Consider the following 14,330-nt stretch of genomic DNA (forward strand, 5'->3'; position numbering starts at 1 on the left):
GATACTAAATGGCTACTAGGGGTGGGAGAGGCTGAGGATCAATGGTCGCAGGGAGGGCACCGATGAGATGGACTGATTCCTTCGGTCCTAGTGCCTAAGATGAGCCACTCGACAACTTCCCTTTGTAGGGAAAGAGTGAGTTTTGCCCACAACTTCATATTAGGACTTACGATCACCTTAATGAGTAGTGGCCCAAATGCTTCCATGGATAGCGTTGTTTAGATGCATGATATGAGCATAATGGAGGGAGTTGATTCTTATGATGTCCTCTTGGGAGGGTGAGAGCTCTAACAACTTCAAGATCATATTTTCAGACAAATTGGTAACAAATATCTACATATATGCATGACTTTGACAACAGCGAAAATTGCCACTACACGAGATGGGTTGATCTTCCTGTTGAACAAAACATCCAAGATTACATCCATCATATGCGAGATCGTATCTTCGACTTGCAGTGGGAGACTAATGATAGTCCAACTCCTCCTGATGAGGACAAGCCAGTCATACACATCGATGATTCTACTGTATGTCCCGATCCTTGGTGCCCTTGCTTGTGCCATAAAATTTTTGCTCCTCCTCCTCCTCCTCTAGCGCAATATGGTGGTGCCGCCTACCGGGAGTCATGATCATCCTCATAGTTCACTCTAAATCAATATGAATAGAACCACTGTACCCGATGTTGTCCTTAGCATTCTGCTTTAATTCCTTGTACCATGTTTTTCCAATTGTACCAAAGTTTCGTTCATCCCATCATGTGACGCAGTTGTACAACGGATTGAACTACCACGTAGTAGTAAAAGGGTTTGAACTACATGTATTTTTATTAGCAAAGTTGGACGTCTGTAATTAATATGAAGTTCATGATAATATTACAACGTGTCACGTCTCGAAACCATAATCACGTAATTAAGTCTAATTATATGTCATTATTAGGGTCATGATTAATTTTGGGGCAATTTATTTTTGCACATCAGGACACTTACATTTGAGTCAATCAAATGAGAAAGAAATCCGAGAGAGAAAATAATAGAATTCACAATTAAAATGGACTCTTTCCCTAACACGTTGGTCCCACCAAGTGGGCCAACCACCCTATCTCTCCAAAGGGGACAGCCACTCACTCTCACCTGCTCCCTCTCTCTCTCACACACATGCAGCCCCAAAGGGAGCAGCAGCTCCTCTCTCCTTCTCTCTCAAGCACTCTCTCCTTCTCCCCCAAAATCCCACCTCAAGAGAAGGAATCGAGATATGCATGTGGTACTCACGCGTTCGCTAGCTCACAAGCTTCCCACCATCCAATTCATTTTCGTTCTCACGGAAGATTCAAACTTTGATTTCTTTTGGTGTTCTTGGTAGAAGCACAAGGAGCACCAACATTCTTTCTCTTTCTGAGCTTTTCTTCCTTCAAATCGACGGTCCCTACGCTCGGAAAAGCATCTTTGGTGAGTCTCCTAGGCATCCATGGCAAGAATCCGCATTTTGGGTAGTTGGATTTCGAATTTTGAACTAGGGTTGTGAAGTTCTTGAATTCTTGAACTTCAGAGCAATTGAGAGGAGTTTGGTGAGTTTTGAGTTAGGAATCGAGTTGCTAGGTTGTTGAATGAGTTCTAGACTCTATAAACTCTCTCAAATATGTTCCCCTTTGGTTGGGAGGGGCTCGCAAATGAAATCGGTAATTTTTCCCCGCGAAGAACTGCTTTCTGTGGAGATCCAGAAAGTCCGAATAAAAATCAGGAGAGTCCGGATAAATCCGGAGTGTCCAGAGAATTTTTCGGAGACTCTGTAGTTCAGAAAGTCCGAAGAAAAATCCGGAGACTCCAAAGTTACTGTTTATCAAGCCTTTTCTTTTGTGTTGATAGCTTGTAAATTTCATAATTAGTTCATACAAACTCCAAAAATCATGAAACATGTTGCGTTAGCTTCGTATGAGTATGAACTACATGTTAAAAATGTTGTAACTCAAGAAAATAATTTTGATAATTAATTAATTAATTACATTTCGGCTTGATTAGATCACAATTAATTAATACAATGACCTAAAATTATGAAACCTCTTGAATTCATGTTATGATTAGTGTCATCTAGAAAAGATGATTTCGCATAGTTTATGGCATTCCATCATGTGTATTTTGCGGTATACTTTGTTGCACTTCATTCATACTCATCATTGCACGCGTTCTTGTTTAGTGAACGAAGAGCCGACACGTGACCTGGCCACGGTTGAAGACGAAGCCGATCTACTGGATTTCTGCGAGTGTTACGCGGTTAGTATTATGCGATCATCTGAGTAGCAAGCCAAGCATTTAAGCATACTTCTCTTATTAATTTGGATCATATGCGTCATATGTGATAAATTATGCTTTATGTATGTTAAGAATGAGTTCGAGTCGATATCGAGTTTATGATGGGTAGAACCTATGTTGATACACTAATTCTCCTATCCTGAATAATTGTTGATCTGTATGCTTGTAGCCTGGGTTTAATATGGTGTTATCTAACTTAAAATGTCATTCGTGATGCTTAGCAAGTACTTAGGTCCTCGGTAGAAGTCGAGTGGTGAAATATTTCATCGTTCACGAGCATAGACTTTAATTACTTGCACAATGATGATAATGATGGGTTGATGGTGTTGGTTGGATGAGTGGTGAGGATGAGACGAGATATGGATGGTGTTATGGGTGTTTGTCATGTTTGGATGTGGAGTTTCCCTAGGTAGGTCAGGAGAGGTACCTGGACACCGTAGATCACTTGCATCATTTAAGCACTGATCATTGTTGCAGTTGGATTTTGCACTTTTCGTGCTTACTACATGTCGCATATGAGAACAATAAGCCGATTACCTTTATAACTGTGGCTTTTTGGCGTGCAGGTCGATGGTGTCGGACATGGCTAGTTGGGGTATCCATTTTGCTCCAGGAGTAGTTCTGGATAACCATCGCACCTATCGGTGCATGATCAAATGGTCAGAGTTTATTGGAAAAGGTTAACATGAGTATCCCTTGTATGGATCTGTGTGGTCATATAAACCGTATGGTCCTCAAGTCGTGTAGGTAAAGGAGTACCCCTGCAGGGTGTAAAAATATTTCAAAAACATTTCGAAATGCCGCGCTCTCGGTCATGAGCATGCTTCCGTCTATTTGCAGCAGTCATAGAGTTACGAGTGTGGATTGATGTGGTTGCTGGGTTGAGATGGTACTTTACATATATTATTCTTATGGTTCCATTTACATATATATTCAGTTGAGGCTTATGGGTTAGATAGTCGTGTTGGTCAAGTATAGATTCTCACACATGTTTATATCAAATTTGCTTTCGCATATGAAGTTTGCTTAATCATATGGTCTTTTCTTGCTAACATCCAAATGTATAATCGTTGGAGTTGGACTATTTATAAATGCCTATTATGGATTAAGTCTTATGAGTATCTTCATACTCACACTACTTTTCAGGTGATACCGGCGAGGAGGAGTTGGTCTTTGGCTACTTCACACCTGTTGAGGGTGGTGGCGGGCATGAGTTGGCAACTACTCGGAGGTCGCGCTTTTGGGGTGAAACCTAAGGGCATATGGCTTCACCCATCTTTTGTTGTCTTTAGCTTTTGTTTCCATTGTGTAGTTTTTTGTTGGTTAGGAGTTGAGTCGGTTTTTATCTCCGCCTAACTTTCTTTTGTTGTAAATTGTAATAGCTTAGTAAATGCTTAAGAACTTGTAATTTAATGTTAATTACTTACTATTTATTAAGCTGTGTTGTGATGTTAAATGTTGAAAAGCATGTGTTCCAATCTTGGGCACAAAACACGTGCCAGGACTACCAGAATAGTATTATGGTTAATCGTTGAAATCATGATTAAGTAAATGATTGACTTAATGATTAGTTAGAATACTATTTAGACAGTTCCTCACACAATGCCACGGATTGAAAAAAAGATCCTACTACGTGGATCGGGGATATTTTCCCCTTCTATCATGTCCCCCTTCACGCTCCACTTCTTCTTGGTGACATAGGATAGCTTCATGCCTGTATAGTAGTTCCTCACACCTATGAAGTTTGGCCTCTTATCTCTTTAAAATTTCTCTCACAAATGGCGTTCCTCTTCCCGCCTTTAAAGTTCATCAGCCTATCACTAGTGCTCATGTTCTCGCCACTGATGTTCCTATTGGTGCTCTTGACGTGCCTCCTACTGCTGGCGTTCTTCCTCCATCCTAATCTTATACTCACATTTGATTTCATCCTCTCTGATATATCCCCCATTTTAAGATGGCTTCACCATGTTGATCAATTATTGGAAGCGACAAGGCTATGGATGACAAATGTAACATTAGGAATGTTGTTCACAATATAGAGTTGGGAGGTACAAACACACAGTGAAAAAGAGGAACACACCATAAAATTGCCATCAAGGTTTAGACACATGAAGAACCGCTTACCAAAAGTCTTCACATCGAAAGATATCGACATCCGAGCTAGGTTGCCACACATACCGAACGAATGTTCATGCTAGTGTGGCACTCCCATGAGGTGGTTCCTCTAGAAATCCATGATGCTCTCCTTCCTTCTCTCACACGTGCGCTTGTGCTTTGCTCACTGGAAAGTGAAACAACCGAATGGGGTGAACAACCCCCCTGGATGGTGGCACAACCATAATATACAGGAGTACCTATCGACATAGGGCCTGTTGGCACACCAAATGCCAACAGGTACCCCTGTCGCACTGCCAACACCAATAAAAACTAGGGCCCACCACCTATTGGAGGTCCACATGACGAAATAGACATGTCAGTATTTTGCATGACGACAGTGTACTAATTGGTATTTCGCTTGCCGATAGGGTACTATTTCGATAATTTTGTAAAAATAGATATTATTTTTACAATTTTCTATTAAAATATTGTTATTAAAAATTTATATTCTCTCAATCCTCGCGCAAGCCTTGAATTGCCATAAGAATTAGATGTAGTTCAGTGTTTATATTATTGGCAAGCTTTAGTCATTTCCTATGCTAGCAAAGCATTTGCCTTGCTACCCCAAGGTAGAAAATTTGGCTCACATGCCTTCGGAAGGCAAGGCGAAGAGATGCTAGGGAACTAAACTAACCCTATAGCCAAGTTGCATGGTGAAAGTGGGCTGCACAATCGCATGAGCCTAAGGATTTGAACAGGAGCAGAGACCCCCTCCCCCGCCCACTTGATGCAGCCCCCTCCTCCAATAATTTATGCAGATCCCTATCTCTTCTCTCCTACTTAAAAAAATAGTAAGATATGTTATTTCACCAGAATATTCTTTTGCCTCCTGCGATTCCTCTGCCGATCGCTCGTGCATGCGTCCGTCTGCGTCCGTCCGATCTCTCCTTCGCCCGCCCACGCCACCGCTCCCTCACCTTGCTCCCGAAATCGCCTCCTGATTTCTCTGCTCCCCCATTCCGTCCCTCCCGATTTCTCCACAGCCAAATGGAGATCTCTCATCTCTCCCATTGTTGTGTGCAGAATCCCACCCCGCCTGCGGATTCCTCTACCCCGACGCGCTCCATCCTTATCGTATGCACGAACATCGCTCTCCCCCCTCCACCGTCGGCCCCACCCCGCTCCCAAAATCGCCAGCTGCACGCTCGAAGCCGAGGCGCTCCTGCTCGAGATGTGCTGCGGCGTTGCAGCTCTCTCCTCCCAGCTCGCCAGGGTATCTCTATATCCGTGTCCTTCCGATTCGACGCCGCCTCGCCATCCCACACCACGCCTGGGCAAGGCCAAGCAGGTATCCTTCTCCCTCATATCTACTCCCAAGCTACTGGATTGGGAGGTATTGGAGGTGGGTTTCCGCGATAAATGCTTGGGTTCTTGGTTTGATCTTGCGGCTCCGTTCGGAGGTGAGTGTTCTTGGAGTTCTTGTTTCTGCATTCACGGCTAATACTGATGGGATAGGGATAGGCTGGCTGCTTTGATTAATCTGACTGAGCTTGCACGCACCCTCTCTTTATTTAATCGATCTCTGTGGGAGTGTACCTGAAGCTCGAGGAAAGATCTGTGTCATGTGATGCGAGCTCGATCCGATCACGTGGCCCTCGTGCTTGCTTGCCTGCCAAGTTCATAGTCACCACCTCGATCCTCCTTCACTATCCCACATGGCCACGTTATGCCACTTCTAAACTCGAGAATAATGTCTGCTCTGCTGGATCTGCTGCTACTCAAGTCAAACTTCAGATCTCTCTTTCCATTGCGTGATGCAAGCCTACAACTGATAGATGGTAGATGCAACTGGAACCACATGTTAGCAATGCTAAATACAGAATGGATTAAGGAATAATCCATCGCTCGTGGCACACTGTTTCCATGAAAACCCATGCAATAATGCTACCAAAAACAAGTAGGAGACCACATTTCTGAAATCTGAATTCAATTATTTCTTTTGGGTTATTTTTCATGCCTGCAGTCCAACCGACCCGGCAGCATTCATGAGTCGCTCGTTCAACTGTCCCTATGGATGGCTGAGATCAATAATTTGCTTCCCAAATTGGGTCAATCTTCAGTCCCTAATTACGATAGTTCCATGTGTGATCTTCACATCCTAAAATTGCATTAGAGAAATGGACAATTGATTGCATCACAGTTTTGGTCAAATCCCCAAATCTATTTTGGAAGCGGTTCCTCCAGAACGCCAGTTATTTCATCCGCAACAAACACTGGCCAATTTGGAAGCGATTCCTCCAGAACATGGTGTTTCATCCTCCTACATATCAATATGTTGGGTTCTCTTTCACCCCAATGTTCACCTACACGCACCGGTGTTTTCGATTGGATCGACATCTTTTATGAATTCAGCACCTACAGGAGTTTCATATTTTCCTACCATTACCCCATCACTTGTTGGACTGGCAGGCGTATTACCTAGCCAGTTTGTAAGGCCATATGCAATAAACCTTCCTAAAGGTAGCAGTGGTGGTGGACATGACAGTAATTGGAAATGGGGAAGACAAGGGCTTGATCTCAATTCTAGCCCTGGAATTGTCGAAGTAGAAGGAAAGGATGAACATATGGCTTTAACAGTTAGGAAAACTTTGATAATGTCACCACATGCCCTTGTGGAGGATCAGGCAAGAATTTACCAAATGCCAGGTGTAGGAATAAAGAGGAAGGAGCCAGAAGGCAGCTGGGATGCAGAAAGATCACAATACAAGCAATTATCATGGCAATGAGAACTCTTAAGGAGATTGTTTTACAGCAAGTGAGCTTGTGTGTATTTCAGTTCCGTTTCTAAAGACCTATTTGATTTCTTACTTGTGGCTCCTTTTGTAGTGTAATTACAGAATGGTTCTTTTCTTTGTAGAGTCCAACTGCACCTGGAACCTGGGTCGTGTATTGCGCACTTGCTGGAATATACAACTCAGAAATGCGGCCATCCCTGTGATGTGAATTGTGATCAAAAACAACTTTGTTGCAATTGATGTAAATGTTCATCATATTCCATGCTTTTATTGAACAATTTTCCTTGGCATCGGTAGTTCTTTGTAACCATGCTTTACATTATGTAATTTTGCCTAGGTAGTACATCTAGGTGGTATCGATTTCATGACCGTGCTTGTGGGTATTTTGCCTTCTGCGCAGGGGACGTGCTGGTGCACTACATGGTGGACGCGATTCTCAGTGCACTAGAGCTGCCAGACATCGGGCAGATCTTCCTGGACTCCGACCCCTAGTGAAAAGGTGCCGATTTTTCGGTGTTCATGAGGGAAGTTGTGAGTTTCTGCTCTGTGTCTTGGCCTCTTGGATTGGAGTCCTATAACCATGGTAACAATCATAATTCACAAGCTTCAACTGGTTCAGATTGCAACAGCTTTCGAGTTTGGACTGGAATGCTTGTGCTAATTTCGGTCACAAATGTAAGACGCTAGATGCTCGTCTCACCTTCGCGCAAATAATTCACCATCTACATGGAAGATGTGAGCACCTTGCTACTTTCTTTAATCATCAATTGAATCTTGTGGAATAGGACAACCATTTGCGTATAACTTGATGTAGATCCTAATTTAGGTTTTTGTATTGCAGCCAAATTTAAGTGCATCATGGTTGTTCCAACGAGCAATGTCAGTAAGGCCACATATCAGTGTTTCACCAACTTTTGTTAATGAGTTTCTCTTTGCTAATTTTCAGTCAATGCAGGTAACTTGAATTATTTATAGGATATACCATTATGTCACTTTTTGTTTATCTTATGAATTGTATTTTGTTTTACATCAGAAACTTGGGGATTCAGTACTTCAGCAATTTCTCCAGGTTACTACTTAAGGTATTATACTAAGAACCAGAAACTTAGCATTGTTACAGCCATATTTACGAAATTGTGCATATGCATGATGTAATACAGTTTGGACCTCTGGTGAAAACTTTGGGCCTAATAATGCTCACTCGGCCACAAATTTTGCCTTCCATATTTAAGCAGGTAGACTTTTGAAAACTTGCTTGTTTTTCTTTTCACACTCTAATTTTCACTTCATACAAGCTACATTACCTTTGCAAAGCTATCATCAGGCTGCCTGGCAATTGAAGTTCATTAGTATTTATTCTACTCTCATCCAGGTTGAACTTGGAGTCATCCTTGACTTGTCAGGCCATGTTCTGATGCTTGGTTAGTGGTTACTACCCATTCCTTTCGACCTTTATGGATCCTGTCATGAGGTGCGATTGTCATCTATCTCTAATATCAAACAACACTTACTATACCATCTAAGCACTCTGCCTATCTGGCATCCTGGCTATTTTCTTAACTTTTGCAAGGTCTTGGGTCGAATCCTTGACACCAAGGGGCAAATATAAATGAAAATGGTATCTTGAAGTTTTTTGTTACGATAAATTATGTTACCATCACCTCTTTTGTTTAAAGAATGTTGGTTTCCATGTGTTCCTCCCTAAAAAGAATTGAGAATGTTTGCCATGTCATAGAGTCGATGTCCCAAAATATCTTCCCATGAGACATGTGTGAGTCGATGTCCCAAAATTTGTTACTATTTAGAAAGCAAAAGTTTTTGACAGGAATGTCATAGAGTGACTAAATTTTGATGAAATATTCAAAGCATTTTTCCATTGTGATGTCCACTTTGGCTAAGATCTCACAAATTGCTCTTTGCTATTGCCTTAATTATTTCTTTGTGCCCATTTAATACCCGACCATGAATAGGATCATGTAATATTTGTGAGTTAAGTTCCCCTTTTCTTTTGGCTATTTCACTTTTACCTAGCTGAGATTGATGTTTGCACATGTAATATTTCACTTCGTGGCCATTTAGTTTGTTTTAGACAAGGCAAGGGGGAGACCCCTTCTGGTTCCTATTATTACAAAGGTTAGGCTTCCCCAACCAGATGATCATATCAGGTGTTCCACTGCCATAAAAGAAAACGTTTGTGATGTTGTACTTGGGGGCGATGAATATGTAAGGGGGGGGGGGGAATGCTTATTCTTTGCTACTACCTTCATCAGTTTACTTGAAATATTTTTTTACCTTTGTTGGTTAAACTGAAATATCATATTTGACCGGACCTTGCATATTGTGAATGACTTGAAGTTCACTATCCACCATGCGGTGGAACCAATCAATGAAAAGCTGCACATGATATCCCAGAATATACAACATGAGAAGGAAAAGAAGAAAACAAATGATGATAGTTGCATTAAGTCGCCACCATCCTTAAACAAGGTAATCAGCAGGATTGATGACCCGCTCCTAAATGGGAGCTTGAGTGACAACAATGGTCCCAAGAAAGATGGAGGCATCGCATGAAATCAGGGTATGCAAGCGCAGAGTGGCGGAGAGAGCAGTGATCATGGCTTGGGTGAGTATGAGATCTGAGGACACAGATGGATTACTAGGGAGTAACAACAAATTCTCAATCTGGTACATGAAATTCTTGCAAAGTTGGTTGGCTCTTTCTTGCAAAGTGGGTTCAGATTTGACTCCTGAGCATATTTTTGGCATTAGAGCCTGTTCAACTATGTTGTTTTGCTAGAAAAAAGCCTAGAACTCTTTAATTTAAGTGATATTCACACAAAGCATAATTCGATGGTGAAGCACGCAAAGCTAACGAACTTGCTCATCATGTGTGTCATCAGGGCTCATGCACGGTTTGGGGGGAGAAGGGAGCTTGTCTGCAAAGTTTGGGCACACTATACTGAAGATGTTGCAGGAAATTTGGAAGTGTTAAGGGAAGGTGAACAACGAACTTGAGCATTGTTTGTTGTACAAGGATGATATATTTCTATACTATTTTTTAGGTTAAACTTACGTATATGTTCTATCTGTGCTTAAATTACTATGTCATCAGGCACCGCACCTGGGTGGTTGCAACAAGGAGTTAGAGTTATGATAATTTTGATTAAGTTGGTTGGTTGTCTGCTTGGCCTGCTCTCTGAGAGGCAAGTATTTTTGCCGCAACTGAAATGCTACCGCTACGCTCTTGGTTTACTTAGACTAATGGGATCAAACTCGCTTTATATAGTAGAGATTTGTTGCACTGCTCAAGATGGTAGATCAATAAGTTTTGGCCATTCATTTTAGCCCTCGGAGATGTCCTCATGTTGGGTGTAAAAAATTTAGAAACCGTTGTAATGTACGGACACCTTACTATCACTGTTCAGGAATTGTAATGGGATCTTTGATGGCTGCGCGTCCAATTAGATCAATCTTGATCAGAAGCTTGACTTTGAGCGGGATTTGAGAGATCGCATCAACAATTTAACATTGATAACATCTATGAACATGAGCTATCAACTAACAAACAATGCAACCTTGGTAGTACAATCAAATGGCTACAGTAGTCGGGTAAAATTGGTGCAGGAAACACAAAACGAGATAGGAATGTTGAGGACCCAGAGCAGGGTGAAGTAGTCAAGCTGAAATTTCAGCTGCAACTAAAAATCTGCGAAAGAACGCTGAAAATCCTAACCAAACGAATTAAATATACTACCAGATTTCAACATGCACCGTAGAGATTATTTTTAGTAGAACTTGAACCTCCGATATGTTTCTATAATATTATATTATCTAAAACTTGAACTTATGATAAGAGGATTCACAAACAAAAAATTATCTCTCATTACTAAAACATTTGTAACTTTCCTTCCGTTATGCATCTGGTGCGTGTTCTACCTCCTCATGCGTCCGGTCTGCTCCCCCGCATCTCCTCCGCTCCTCCTGTTTGGCTCCTTCGCTCCCGTCAATTTTTTCCCATGAAAATTCTGTGAAGATCGGCTCCCAAATTCACACCCGCAATCCAGCACGGATCGTCCGCAAACACTGCACCGACCCTCATTCATAACGTTCCGACGAGACAAGACCAGCTCACACATTTTTTTACGTCCATTACAACTTACAGGCAGATAACTAGTAACAATAAATGTGCATACACCTCTTCTACTTAAAAAAGAAAGACGTGATCCGTCCCGCCCGCTTGATGGCTGAAGGAGTGCACATCATGCTCAGCCGTGGCTTGCCCGAGCAGAGTTTGGTGGCGCACAGCGATGTGGACGAGGCGGTGCACGGCGAGTTAGTGACCTCGTGCTCTTCTCCGAGGTCGACCTCGCCACGGTCCCCGTTGCTCCGCCGTCGGATGTCGGTCCTTCTCCGTCTCCTGCTCCCATTCTGCATCGCAGATGTCGCACCCTCAGCTCCCTGTGGCCCCGCAGTGGTGCTCGCCGACGTCCGCCCTGGATCCAGCTACTAGGCGATGGCGTCCTCGAGGCAAAGGCCTAGGTGCACGCGTTGCCTCCTATCAGCTCTGCCCAACTCGCGTCTGAGAGCGAGCTTCGCACGGGGGCAGATTCCTTTCTCTCACCGCCGCCACGCCCTCCGCCCCTCCTCAACTCCATGCCGCCGCCACGCCCTCCGCCCCTCCTCACCGCCGCCACGCCCCCTGAGCCTCGAGAGGCAGCGCAGCCACCCTCGAGCCACCCCGATCCCTTCTACAACCTACACAACGCCGGGTTGGTTACTGCCTCCGAGGCGATGACGGCGGCCATCACCACCAGCTTGGCTTCCCCCGCGTGGGCGTGGCCTCGTGCCGCTCCCGCCTCCGTCCCGCATGGTGGCCAGTGTCGTGCGTCGGCGCCCGCGGCCGACCCGGCGTGTCACGCGCGGCGGAGTCACTGTACGCGGTGGACCACGCAGTCGCACTCAACTCCCCCTCTGTTACTCCACAGTCCGCTCTACTCGTGCGCTACCAAAAACACACTCGCGCGTGTGCACAGCACTTCGGTGGGACGACGGGGTACGACCACGACGACAGGGGTGGCAGGGAAGCGCTGGACGCCGTCTTCGCCGAAATCGTCGACGCCGAGGCTGCCATTGTGCGCCCCCAGGTTCCACCTCCGCACACTCATTTTGGTTCATTCGTTGTTCAGATCAGCTGAGCACCTCATGATCAACTAATTGCTCGATCAATGCCAGTTCTTCTCCGGCACGCACGCCATTGCATGTGCTCTGTTTGCGCTTCTGAGGCCTGGGCATGTGGTAAGGGACTGGATGAAGTTAAAGAACAAATGTTGGATGTGCCTCGGCTTGAGATTTCAGCTACTGGTGGTGGCTGGGCCTCCGTACGGTACCTTAGAGGAGGTGATTGGGATCAGAGGGTGGGCCAATGTAGGGTCACTCAAGGATTTCGGAGTGGCGTACCGAGAAGTTCCGGTGTGCCAATTTCTCCCTTCACAAATGCACAATGGCTACTGGCTAGAGTGTGTTGCATTGTGCTATGGATGGGTTGCTGATGAGGCTTCAGTTGTAGCTTGCAGCAGATGGTGGCCTTGATTGGAATGCTCTTGCTTGTGCCATCGGACCAGAAACTGGATGTGCTTTCATACAAAGATCTTGCGGATATTCATGGCGTAAGAGTCTAAGCGTTGCAGATATTCGCAGAGCTATAGATTTGATCAAGGTAAGATTATTCTGTGTTTAGGTGCCAGAATATTCTGTATATATAGTAGCTCCTGTATGGGCTACCATTTTCGACAATTTAGACTTGATCTCGTTACAGATGCAAAATCCAAACTGCATGGTGATGGTTGACAATTGCTATGGTGAATTTGTTGAGACAATTGCTATGGTGAATTTGTTGAGGCATCGAAGCCTGCAATTGTGGTATGTCCATGGTTGTCACCATCTCATGAGCACGAGTTTTATCTCATTGTGTGTTTTCATGGCAGGGAGCAGATTTGATTGCCGGTAATTTTATAAAGAATCCAGGTGGAACTATTGTGCCTTGTGGTGGTTATGTTGCTGGGAAGAAAGATTTGGTTGCAGCGGCTGCAGCTCGCCTATCTGCACCTGGCCTTAGTGTGGAGTTCGGGTCAACACCCGGCCATGTTATGCGTGCACTGTTTCAAGGCTTTTTTCTTGCTCCACAAATGGTTGGAAAAGCAGTAAAAGTAGGTTCTTCCTAATTATCGCATCTTTGATGAAACTATGTATGCTTTTGATCCGATACAATCTATAGGGAGGTTTGCTAATTGCGGAAGTCATGTCAGCCAAGGGCCATAGAGTTCAGCCACTTCCAAGGGTTCCTCGCCATGATATTGTGCAGGTTAAATTTAGCCTTAGATAAATAGCTAGCACATGCATATTCACACAAGCATGATACAATATGTCTTACAGTCTGTTTTTTAATAAAAAAGTATCAGCAGAGTCAATTTTTCAATGATGGTATTTTTATATGTCTATGATAGTTAATTATAATCAAAGTTGTTGCTGGAAAATGTTTGTAATAATTTTTTCTTTAAAGAGTTGTTGGTGCTGATCCTATCCTGTAAATATCTTATTTTATCTTAAATCGTAAATCATATCTGAACATTATATTTGTATGGTTGGAGGTGAGCAGATCTCTATCCACAGAAGTTTCATCACTAGCTGCTGGATCTAAACTGGGGGTGAGCAGATCAGAGATGTGTCCTCCATGACTAGCCAGAACGACCGTGATGTGGAACGGGAATGAATGGTTCAACCGGTCCCTATGCAACACATTATGTCTGATGCATGTTTCAGGTCCTTCATTTATCTCCCATTGCCTGGTGTCGTTTGGATTGTCGGTATTGGTAAAACGGTTTTTGATTTTTCTCATGTCTTGGCTATTTACTGATTTTTCTCATGTCTTGTCGGTATTGGTAAAACGGTTTTTGATTTTTCTCATGTCTTGGCTATTTACTGATTTTTCTCGAAGAGATAGGCTCTTGGTTGATGGTCATAACGATAAAGACACTGAGTAAATGCATGTAGCTCCGGTCCAAGTTCAGTGATTCTCCCATCAAGAAAAGGGCTAAGGTCGAAACAGATATCCATTATGTATATCACGTTGATT

General features: G+C 43.6%; 2 pseudogenes; both read left to right on the forward strand.

Moving 5' to 3' along the window:
• The first annotated feature begins 5,634 nt into the window (after nt 1-5,634).
• LOC133902616 (uncharacterized) lies at nt 5,635-7,220 on the forward strand (annotated as a pseudogene).
• Nucleotides 7,221-11,851: 4,631 nt separating this feature from the next.
• Nucleotides 11,852-13,619, forward strand: LOC133902632 (uncharacterized; annotated as a pseudogene).
• Nucleotides 13,620-14,330: the final 711 nt, after the last annotated feature.

The sequence above is a fragment of the Phragmites australis genome, chromosome 2 (genome assembly GCF_958298935.1).
Source record: "Phragmites australis chromosome 2, lpPhrAust1.1, whole genome shotgun sequence".
NCBI classification, from domain to species: Eukaryota; Viridiplantae; Streptophyta; class Magnoliopsida; order Poales; family Poaceae; genus Phragmites; species Phragmites australis.